General features: G+C 44.4%; 1 long non-coding RNA gene across 1 annotated transcript in view; it reads right to left on the minus strand.

The window, feature by feature from the left end:
- The window catches only part of LOC121017172 (uncharacterized), a 41,490-nt gene that overhangs the window by 9,124 nt on the left and 20,138 nt on the right, over positions 1-12,228 (minus strand). Inside the window, exon 2 of the long non-coding RNA XR_005784652.1 lies at positions 9,271-9,400. This is a non-coding gene — a long non-coding RNA (uncharacterized LOC121017172). The remainder of the gene's footprint in view (positions 1-9,270; positions 9,401-12,228) is intronic.

Below are 12,228 nucleotides of genomic sequence, written 5' to 3' on the forward strand. Positions count from 1 at the left end.
GACGCTTAACCGACTGCGCCACCCAGGCGCCCCATCTAATTCTTAATATAATAGGGTTTTGTGTGTGTGTTGTTGTTAGTTTTGTTTTATTTATTTTTTTTTTACTTTGTTTTCAATGTTTATTTATTTTTGAGAGAGAGAGAGACATAGTGTGAGCAGGGGAGGGGCAGAGAGAGAGGGAGACACAGAATGTGAAGCAGGTTCCAGGCTCTGAGCTGTCACAGAGCCCGACACGGGGCTCGAATTCATGAACTGTGAGATCATGACCTGAGCCGAAATCGGACGCTTAACCGACTGAGACACCCAGGGGCCTCTTTTCCTCCCCAACTCTTATTCCACAGAGAGGTTTTCCTCGGGAGCCATGTTCCCTTCTCTTCATGTCACAGAATATTTTAATGGTTCCTGTGTTGTTGGTTTTTTTCTGCCTTTCCACCTTTGAAAATTGAGAGACAAGCATCTTATTAGGCCCTGAAACAAGGTAAATGATGACTCTCTTGGGATCCTGTCACCATCTCCTCCTGTCTACCAGATGCTAAGATGCTCTTCTCCTATCTTAATTTCAAGGCCTCTTTGACCCTTAACCTCAGGGAAAAAGGAAGGGCTCAGGGTTATCAGCTCATGAGCAGACACTGTGACCCCAAGTGTTTGATGATGCACCTGGGCCAGCTTTCTCTGAGGCCCATGAGACTAGCCTGGGGGGCCCCAAGTCCCTGGTATAGCCTCCTTTATTGCTGCACCTATTCTCAGAAAGGGTTCCCCTTCCTCATAGGGGACTCACTTGTAACAATGGGCCTCCTGTACAACTGTTTTTTAAAGGTAAAAGAGATTCCAAATGTAGTGATTACCCAGGTCTATTTTCACCTTTCATTTATGTTCTTCCTAAGTGAGTGGAGGGTGGGGGTGGGGGTGGGGCGGCGCCTGGGTGGCTCGGTTAAGCGTCTGACTCTTGGTTTTGGCTCAGGTCACGATCTCACAGTCCATGGGATTGAGTCCTATGTTGGGTTCTGTGCTGGCAGTGCAGAGCCTGCTTGGGACTCCCTCTCTCCCCTCTCTCTCTGCCCCTTCTTGCTCACGCTCTCTCTCTCCCTCCCTCTCAAAATAAATAAACATTAAAAAAAAAAAGAACATATTAGTGGGATCCAGGATCTCTTATAATTCTTCTAGAACTCTGCTTCCTGGGGAGAAGGCATGTCAGGATATCCTGGACCTCTTCCTTCAAGATGGACTACTTGCTATAGTCCAGTAAAAATTCTTCAACATTCCTTTATTTATTTATTTATTTATTTATTTATTTATTTATTTATAAAAAAGAGAGAGGTGGGGGGAGAGAGACAGAGAGAATCCCAAGCAGGCTCCACACTGTCGGCACAGAGCCTGATGTGAGGCTTGAACCCACGAACCGTGAGATCATGACCTGAGCTGAAGTTGGCCCCTTAACTGACAGAGCCACCCAGGCACCCCTCAACATTTCTGAAATGTGGCATTGATGCTCATTACTGTGTTTTATTCCCTTCTTTCAGGAACTGGGGGCACAAGGTGGGGTGGAATTCGATGTTAGCATTCGGAGTCGCTATCTTATGCAAAAGTACTAATCATTTCTTACTTCTTTTTCTTTCCTAACTTACAGAAAAGGTCTTTAGGTTTAAATCATAGCATTAAAGATCTTCATAACATTTTGAGATCTGAACATGTCTAGAGAAAGGGCCTACTCACATAAATACACTATCCTAACCTAATTGCTTCAGCACACAGGGAGACAGACAGAGGAGCATTGCCTCTATTTTTATTAAGATAACCTTTGGATTTCTTTACTCCTGTTCTGTTAGGGGGGAAAAAATCAGCTCAGAGAAATCTGAACGCTTCCCAAAAATAATACCCAGCTGAAAATTCCTTTTGCTACAGTTGTCTCAGGAAGCAGAGCAAAAGGCTTTCCATTTCCTAGCAGGTCCCTCGAAGGTCAAAAGCACAGGGAATGTTTTTCAGACCATCTTGTTTGCTTTTGTTCTCACTCGCCCTCAGATCCCCCTGGGAACGCCAGACTCTAATAAGCAAAATAATCTAAGGAGTGGAAGAAATAGCAGACACCTTTCAGAGAGGATGCACAGCAACCAGAACACTGACCTTGGGTCAGCCCTGCGCCGAGTGGCTGTTCTGAGCTTTGAAAAGTTCCATCTGTTTAGTAACCAAAATCCAGGGGGAAAAATCGACTGCTCCCAGTAAATGCAAATGAAGTGGCATTGCTAGAGAGATCTAGATAAGATGAGGTTTCCGTTGGTAAGCCAAGAACCACACATCAGGCAGAGTCCGCAATGGAGTGGCACATGTGGTTACACATATGCACTAAGTCATAAGAAGAGTTTCAGAATTCCACGCTGCCACAGGCATCACAGTGGTTTGGGGGTTAATCTAGAAAAGCTTTCTTCGTATTTCCCTTGACGGTCCTTTCCAGTACAGTCACTTAACCTTCGTGTGCCTCAGTTCCTTGACTGGTCCCACCTGTTTTCTTACTTCCTTCTGTAAATTTGCTAAGCAAAAGTTGGAATTGTGAGTTCTGGTCATTTCTGCTTCCTGTTATTGCATAATTTGGAAAACTGAGGGTAGAGGGAGGGAGGAAGGGAGAGAGGGAGTGTGTGCATGTGTGTGTCTGTGTATGTGTGTGTATATCAGATAACAAAAAATCCAACTACCTCTAGCAAGAAGACCATCAGAAGAGAAATGTCAGGGCGCCTGGGTGGCTCAGTTGGTTGAACATCCGACTCTTGATTTCAGCTCAGGTCATGATCTCATGCTTTGTGAGTTTGAGCCCCGCATCAGGCTCTGCGCTGAGAGCACGGACCCTGCTTGGGATTTCTCTCTCTCACCCTCTCTCTCTGCCCCTCTCACATTCTCTCTCTCTCTCTCTCTCAGTAAATAAATAACTGGAATTGAAATAAAACCTTTAAAAAATAAATTTTAAAAATGTTTAAAAAAAATTTTTTTAAAGAAAAGAAATGTGTCACCCTGGGATGAGCAGCATAGCTGGTCTACGTGGGTCTCTGTTTTTTTTTAAAAGAAAAGAAATGTGTCACCCTGGGATGAGCAGCATAGCTGGTCTACGTGGGTCTCTGTAAGATCTTTGTTTCCCCCACCCCAATGCATAAACAAGAATATTTTGTTTTGCCATACTCTAGAACATTAATAAGTAAATGTCATCATGCTTGATAATACCAATATGTTACTAAATAAGCATATTTTTAAAATTTAAAGCTAACACTGAAACTTGAAAATATACGTGAAATCAGTTCTGTCCATACAACAATTAAGTGATCTTACAAATAGCCTGAAGCATGATTTCTTTAGCAAAATCATCCATAAGTTTTGCAAGTTTCAGTCGTTTGAGCTACTGTGTTGTAGGATTCTAACAATTCTAACAATATCTACGATATTGTTGCCCTTCCTTATCTTGCCCCCCCCCCCCCCAGACTTCCCTGATAATATGAGTCACCTGAAGAACATAACCGGTGCCTGGATCACCCAGGACCTGGTGCTCAGCATGGCAGAGAGCAGTCTGTAATTCTCAACATCCACCAATGCTGGTTAAGCCCCTGTGCGTTTGTCCTTTGTTCTCAATACAAAAGGTGGCTGAGAACAATGCCTTGCAGCGTGTGAGCTGGGCAGGGGCTGGCATTAAAGACGATGCATCCTGGTGGGCAGGGAGAATATTTAGGTAAGAGAGATACCAAGCTGGTTAATTTGTCAAATCCTCCCTCCTACGACTCAGCGTGAGTATAAAAGATTTCTGCCTATTGAGCTATCATTTCTCAGGAGTGCTGAACTCCATTTTCCTTTTTTTTTTTTTTTTAACTTTTTAAATGTTTATTTATTTTTGAGAGACAGAGCACAGGCAGGGGAGGAACAGTGAGAGAGGGAGACACCGAACCTGAAGCAGGCTCCAGGCTCTGAGCTCTCAGCACAGAGCCCGACGTGGGGCTCAAACTCACAAACCATGAGATCATGACCTGAGCCGAAGTCAGATGCTTAACCAGCTGAGCCACCCAGGTGCCCCTGAATTCCATTTTCTTACATCTTCTTTGCGTTTTAATTTGTGGTCCTGGAGGTACCCACAAATTAACAAAATAGCACAGCACTCAAAACAGTTGTGCATGCTGACTGGGAAGGATTTTGCAATACTAAACAATTCAACTCTTCAACTACACCTGTATACGGAATATGAGTGAAGTGTAATATCGCTTCTTTTCAAAGGCACTACGTGGTATTATTCTAGAAATGCATAGATTTTTTAAAAAATAAAAATAGTTAACAAAATTACGTTGAATTTTCAAAAACAAACATTTTGGCTTTACTTAAGTAATTTCCATTTAACGTTTGATATTCATTTACTAGATTTACATTGCCAGGGTGCCTGGCTGGCTCAGTGGGTAGAGCATGTGACTCTGTATCTCAGGGTTGTAAGTTCAAGACCCATGTTGGGTATAGAGGTTACTTAAAAATAAAGTCTTTAAAAAAATATATTTATATTGCCTTTTAATTGTGATAGGTAGTATTAAGTATTTTAGAAGTAAAATTATTTTGAAAACATATGAAAAGTAATTATTTTGATTTTATATTTAGTTTATTTTTTTGATAAGCTCTATTCAGGGGTGCCTGGCTGGCTCAGTTGGTGGTGGGACAATGGCGACTCAGGATCAGCTAGATGCCCCCAAGGGACTGGGTCCTGGGTCTTATTGCTACCAAGGAGACTTGGGTAGCAACACATTAACCTAGCAGTCATGAGTGGGTCCCTGAGTCCCAGATGGGGAGGATATACTAAAGGGTCTGCCCATCTATCCTCTTTTGGGGGACTCCTGCTCCCAGATCTAGCCGCTGCTGAATGATCACGTGGTATACCGTATGACCCTGAGTTCCCTAGCCATAACCCACACGGTCAGAGATAGACCTCAGGTCCAAAGGCAACTAATTCCTGGCCTGGTCAGTGACCTATGACTTGTGGCTTGAAAATATGGCTTGAAAATCTGAGCTGGGCCATCAGATTCCTCTTTGAAGATACATACCACACACACCCACACCACACACACACACCCCACATACCACATACACACACACCACACACACCCTTATACACACACACACACCCCACACGAACCACCCGCACATAGCGGTGGGGCTGAGAAAGAGAAAAAGCTGAGGGGAGCAGCCTCAGTCTCTGCTCTTCTTCAAACCAACGCTCAGGTTTTCTCCAGGGATAAGCCTTTGATTCTAGGGACCCATGGACCCTTGACTGGACAAGCAGGTACATTAATTCCTCATAATCTAATCCTGAATAATCTGACACTATTGATGCACAGTTCTTCTATCTTCTATTAGTACTGGCTCAGACATTGGGAAGACTGAATTTCGGTGGGAAAAGAGAATATTTCCGACGACTGACATCTGGTATTTGGACACTCGGTTTAGCACCCAAATTTAGTCTAGAAATTATAATAGCGTGCCTTATTTCTACCTCTTTGGTTTGTTTCCCTGTTTGTTTGTTTTTTTAAATCGGAGGAAAACGTTCAAAAATCCAGCAAACTCAGATTAGAGGTATTGCTAGCCAAGTATTTATTTCAAGTTTAGATTATCAAAATCAATTTTGCTAATAGGATCTTAATATTTTAACATGTTAGAGAAGATTAATTAGGGAGGTTTAAAATAACACTGCTGAAGCCGTCTTGGCTGGAACCTGTGTGCAGCACTGGGCTAGTTAGACAAGTTTGGCCATGGAGTGCGAGGAGGCTCGAGTAGGGGACCTAGAGGAGTCTGTCCCTGGACTCCATTAGTATAAAAGTTGTTGCACAAACATTTCCCCTACCAGAGGACAGGGTATTGGAAGCGGAGAGTTTATTATTTTTTTTTCCAGTTTATTTATTTTGAGAGAGAGAGAGAGTGAGCAGGGGAGGGGAGGAGTAGAGAGCAAGGGAGAGAGAGGATCTCAAGCAGGCTCCTCAGGCAGTGCAGAGCCTGATGTGGGGCTCGAACCCACGAACCGTGAAATCATGACCTGAGCAGAAATCAAGAGTCGGATGCTTAACTGACTGAGCCACCCCCTTAGTGCAGTGTTGATCTGAGCACTGGGGAGAGAGGGACTTCTAGAAGATACTGAAAGAGCTGTTGCCCCTAAGAAGTCTGAAACATCAGGGCATAGGCCCATTGTTTTGATGCTCAGGTGACATGAATGGAGACAGAATATGGTGCAGGGGTTCCCCCACTACAGCACGTGGGCCTCTGGGCACTGAGGGCAACAGGATCCCTCGGGTACCTCAAGCCTCGTGGGCTGCCCGGGTTGTTTTAAGCTGGTTCACTAGCCTCTGTGTCACGTGACCTCGCTTTGTCCACAGTCTACACATCTAAATGCTTGTCCAACTTGTTCTCTATTTTTTTCAGCTCCTACTGTCACACATATCCCAAAATGTTACTTCTCTACTTACTGCTGTGATCTCTTATCAGCCTCCCTGCTGCCGTTCATGCCCTCCTACACTCCATGTTCACAATAATAACCAGCAGGAACTTTAAAAAATGGAAACCTCCCAGGGTGTCTGGGTGGCTCAGGCAGTTGAGCATCTTACTCTTGAATTCGGCTCAGTTCATGATCCCAGGGTTGCGGGATCTACACTGAGCATGGAGACTGCTTAAGATTCTCTCTCTCTCTCTCTCTCTCTCTCCCTCTCTTTCTCTCTCTCTCCCTCCCTCCTTCCCTCTCCCCCACTCACGCCCTCTCTCTCTCTCAAATAAAAAAAATAAAAGTAAAAATAAAAGTGGAAACCTCCCCTTAATATTCCAATGTCTTCCTGTCTTCCTGTCATCCTTAGCAGGAACTGAAGCCCTCACCCTGGTCTATAAGCCCCGTGTGGTCAGGCCCCTGCCGAGCTCTCCCATATCACCTGCTTTAGCTCTCCTTGCTGGCTTCACTCCATCCACAATGGGCTTTCCTTCTCTTCCTCAAATACCCTGAGCTCCCTCCTGCCCCAGAGCCTTTGTGGAAGCTAATCCAGCTGCCTAGACTCCTCCTTATATCGACTCAAATCCTACCTCTATCGTTAAGCCTCTTGTGACCTGTCTAAAGCGGCCTGCTCCCTGCTGAAGCCACTTTCTATCACCTCACCGTGTTTTATTTTTTCATTAAATGTGTCACCATCTAGAATCTCTGTGTCTCTCTTTCTCACGCGTTTATTTCCTATCTCTGTCCAGTACAATGAAAACTTCATGACAGCAGAGATTTGCTGCTGTATTGCCAGTACCTAGAATAAGTTTCGGGGCCACAAGAGGTGGTCAATAAATATGCACTGAAAGCACAAATAAGTGAACTCCCTCTTATGTCTATTTCCCACTGGATGCTAAGCCTGCGTGTCTGCATTTTTGCTCCTCGGGCTGTGGAGTTTCCCTCTTCACTTACACTTACTTCTGGCAATTCTTTTTTTTTTTTTTTTTTAAGAAGAAGCTTACATTTTAAATTTGTTTATTTATTTTGAGAGAGGGAGAGAGCATAAACATGAGCAGGAGAGGAACAGAGGGGGGAGGAGAGAGAGAGAGAGAGAGAGAGAGAGAGAGAGGATCCTAAGCAGGCCCCATGTTGTCAGCACAGAGCCCAACACTGGACTCAATCCCACAAACCCTGAGATCATGACCTGAGTCAAAATCAAGAGTCAGATATTTAACCAACTGAGCCACCTAGGCACCCCAGTAAATAAGCTTAAAAAAAAAAAAAGAACAAAGCAGAAATGCTGAGGGACGTAGAAATGGAATACCAGAGGGTCTAGGAGGCACAGAGAATGACATCAGAGCCTGGTCCTAAAACAAAGTCTTTAAAAACAACCACCACTACTGAGGCGTGTACAGTATCATCCCATTTATGGGAGGGGCACCTGGGTGGCTCAGTTGGTTGAGCATCCTGAGCATCCTGAGAATCCGACTTTGGTTCAGGTCATGATCTCATGGTTTGTGAGTTTGAGCCCCTCGTCGGGCTCTGTGCTGACAGCTCAGAACCTGGAGCCTGCTTCCGATTCTGTGTCTCCATCTGTCTGCCCCTCCCCCACTTGCTCATGTGCATGCTCTCTCTCTCTCTCTCTCTCGCTCGCTCAAAACTAAATAAACATTTAAAAAATTAGGGGTATCTGGGTGGCTCAGTCGGTTGAGCGGCCGACTTCGGCTCAGGTCATGATCTCGCGGTCCGTGAGTTCGAGCCCCGCGTCGGGCTCTGTGCTGACAGCTCAGAGCCTGGAGCCTGTTTCAGATTCTGTGTCTCCCTCTCTCTCTGACCCTCCCCCGTTCATGCTCTGTCTCTCTCTGTCTCAAAAAGAAATAAACGTTAAAAAAAAAATTTAAAAAAAAAAACAAAGGGGAGAAAAACAAGCCCATATACGAGTATATTTGTCTAGGCAAAGGCTGGAAATATATACACTAGGAGGTTAATTGTGGTTATCTCTGGGTAGTGCGACTACAGATGTTTAAAAATATTATTTTTGCTTATCTAAATTTTTAACTTTCTACCATCAACAAGAGTTAGTTTAAGGGGGAAAAAAGCATTTTTATTTTCAAATGTGTGGCTTTTGAAATCAGGCTGGGAAACTTCTCAAATGCTTCACATTTTTAAATGATGCAAGATGTTCCCAGTTACATTTCAAACCTCTGATGTGGCAGTTATAGCCCTGCTGCAGAGATGGAAATGCAAAATTTGTGAGATAAGGTCATTTTTTTTTCTTTTTTTAAATGGCTATTTTTCAGAGAGAGAGATAGAGATTGAGACAGTGTGAGCGGGGGAGGGGCAGAGACAGAGGAGACACAGAATCTGAAGCAGGCTCCCAGCTCTGAGCTGTCAGCACAGAGCCCGACATGGGGCTTGAATTCATAAACTTCGAGATCATGACTTGAGCCAGAGTTGGAGGCCCAACTGCCTGAGCCACCCAGGGGCCCAGAGATAAGGTCATTTCTGATGAATTATTCATGAAGCCCCATTATGTCTAATGGCCTCTGAAGTCCTCTCAAATTCTAGAAGTTTCATCTGTGAGCTAAAACCTTCAAGCGGTTGCCCTCGTCATCTCTGAGCCTGCAACTAAGTGGAAAGGATTGTGCTTCCTGTCGTTCTGAAAATGTGGCCTGAAGGAGTCACTTGGGAGGGTTGTAAAGATGCAGAATCCTGAGGTGCACACCCCACTATGCTGACCCCGGGTCACTAGGGGTAGAGCCCACAATATGACTTTTAAACAACCCAGTTAGGTGATTCTGGGACACACTCACCTGGGAGTCACTGTGTTGTTTCTGGACAAATATGCTTAGTTCCTGTCCTGGACAGGCCTCCTGGGACCCTCATATCTGATCAGCTGATTTCCACTTCAGCTCCACCTCTGCTCCCAAGACTGGTCATAACCTTAGACAGAAGAGAACATGACTGGTATGTAACTGGCATTAATCTTGTTTTGTTTCAAGTAACTACAAGTCCTTTGCTTTTGCAAGTCTAGTCTCTCTTGGCAATCTGAGCATTGCCCCTGAATCTTGGGCCTTCGTGGTGTCTGTGCTATCTGGAGACTCCTTGATGCCTCCCCTATTACGGCCCACCCAGGAGTCCTACTGTCTTGCATTGCCTGCTTCCTTGGAGATTCTGCTAATTTGATGACTATCCTCCAGACTGAACCTTCTTTATCTGTGCTGTTCTGCAGATCTTCCCCTCTTCCCCACTGGTCCACCCCTACTCATGGACTTTTTCTGTGCTGGTGACTGGGTTTATTTCTAGATGCAAGTCCCATTCTGCTGAATGGATCCCAAAAGATGATGTGAAGGAGATTGGCTGTAATGACTTAGGTTTCTCTTGGGCTGATTCCTCCAAGTTCAACAATGGAAGTTGAATTCATTGGGTCTTATCATTAAGACCCTGCAGTTGTGTCTAATTAGTCTTAGATTAGGATTTTCTGGAAGAAGGAGAAGAGGAAGAAGAGGAAGAAGAATGGGGCGCCTGGGTGGCTCAGTCGGTTAAAACGTCTGACTTCAGCTCAGGTCACGATCTCGCGGTCCGGGAGTTCGAGCCCCGCGTCAGGCTCTGGACTGATGGCTCAGAGCCTGGAGCCTGTTTCCGATTCTGTGTCTCCCTCTCTCTCTGCCCCTCCCCCATTCATGCTCTGTCTCTCTCTGTCCCAAAAAATAAATAAACGTTGAAAAAAAAATTTTAAAAAAAGAAGAGGAAGAAGAAAAAGAGCAAGAAGAAGGTGGAGGAGGATGAGGAGGAGGAGAGGAGGAGAAAGAGGAAGAGGAAGGAAAAGAAGATGGGGATTTTCTGGGTATTATTTTATCTGTACTTATCCTGTTCTCATCTCTTTATAAAGTTTTGACTATTACATTCATTGAATTTATCCTCTTGAATAAAAATAATCTATAGAAAAGCATTTATTACTATAATGTCTATGTCACATTGAAAATCCAAAAGGTGTTTGTTTTGTTTTAAAAGTCAACTCAATCAGGGCACCTACGTGGCTCAGTTGGTTAAGTATCTGACTTCAGCTCAGGTTATGATAGCACAGTCGTGAGTTCTAGTCCTACATCAGGCGAGCACAAGCCCCGCTTCTCTCTCTCCCTCCCACTTCTCTGCCCTCATGGGATTCTCTCTCTCTCTCTCTCTCTCTCTCTCTCCCAATCTCTCTGTCCTTTGATCACTTGCACCCTCCCTCTCTCTCTCTTTCAAATAAAATAAAAGTCAACTTAATCAAAGTCTACTACTTTGGAGTCACTAGCTTCTTCGAAATCACTGTAACACTTAAATATGGCTAAAACTCAAATATAGACATTTTGTTCTTTGCAAAGTAATAAATTTCAAACTTGCCAAATAAACTTACCAAGAGCAAAATTTAGGTTTTTTTCCTACAAAAATACAGCACACTAGAATTACCAATACTAGAAAGTTGTTACAGGTGGCTCAGTCAGTTAAGCATCTGACTCTTGATCACAACTCAGTTCTTGATCTTATTGTTGAGTTCAAGCCCTGAGTTGGGGCTCCACTTAAGAGAAGAGAAATGGAGGGCGCCTGGGTGGCTCAGTCGGTTGAGCGGCCTACTTCAGCTCAGGTCACAATCTCATGGTTTGTGAGTTTAAGCCCCGTGTTGGGCTCTGTGCTGACAGCTCAGAGCCTGGAGCCTGTTTTGGATTCTGTGTCTCCCTCTCTCTCTGCCCCTCCCCTACTCATGCTCTGTCTTTCTCTGTCTCAGAAATAAATAAACATTAAAAAAAAATTTTTTTTTAAAGAGAAGAGAAAGGAAGGGAAGGGAAGAGGAAGAGAAGAGAATAAGAGGAGAGAAAAGAAAAGAAAAGAAAAGAAAAGAAAAGAAAAGAAAAGAAAAAAGTTCTTAGAAAATTTTAGAATTCTGAGGTATGGCAGACTGGGTTTTTCAAAGATGGCATGCCCTCCCCCTTCAAGAGGTATTGTCGAATTCCCCCTCCCCTTAAATCTGGGCTGGCCTTCCTGACTTCTTGAACAATAGAATTTGGCAGAAGTGAAATTCTGAAACTTTCAAGGACAGGTATAAGAAGCTTTGCATTTCCACCTGGCTCTCTTGCAAGGCACCCTCTAGGGAAAGTCAGCCACCCTGTAAGCAACTTAACTCCCCTGAGACAGCCATGTGGTGAGGAAGCCCAAGCTAGGCTCCCAAAGGAGATGGTGCTACTGCCCAGCCCCGAGCTGTTCCAGCCATCCCAGCTGGGTACCAGACACGTAAATAAAAGAACCATCTTGATCATGAGGTAACAAGAAATCAAAGCATATTTTGGACAGTTTTCCTGTTGTTCTTCCCAGTTAGAGATCTGTGTCAAATTACACCACCATGGGCAGTTATGGCCTTGATGAGAATCCTGACTCTCTGTGCACAGCACATTTTTTCAGCTGAAGTGTTTTGATATGTGTTTCCAGCCCCTTCAAGAGTCTCTGTGCTGAGCCACTCCTGGTTGGCTTGACAGAAGCTGTTTCTGCACACCCAAGGCTGCTCGTCAGGGAGTTTCAGATGCCGGTGAACATCATGGCCTGGAAACTGCTAGCCAACCTTCCACAACAGGCATCCACCTTTGCGTTGGCCCTTCTAGGGTTCTCCTCCGCTTTACCATTAGCCATTTTGAATTCTGCTGAAACTCAAACCACAAAGCAGAGAAAGGGCCAACTGAACACCCAGAAGAGATCCCACTGGACTAGGAAGATTCCTGATACTCTGATTGAGATCA

Source organism: Herpailurus yagouaroundi, unplaced genomic scaffold, assembly GCF_014898765.1.
Source record: "Herpailurus yagouaroundi ecotype Mexico unplaced genomic scaffold, PumYag 215, whole genome shotgun sequence".
NCBI classification, from domain to species: Eukaryota; Metazoa; Chordata; class Mammalia; order Carnivora; family Felidae; genus Herpailurus; species Herpailurus yagouaroundi.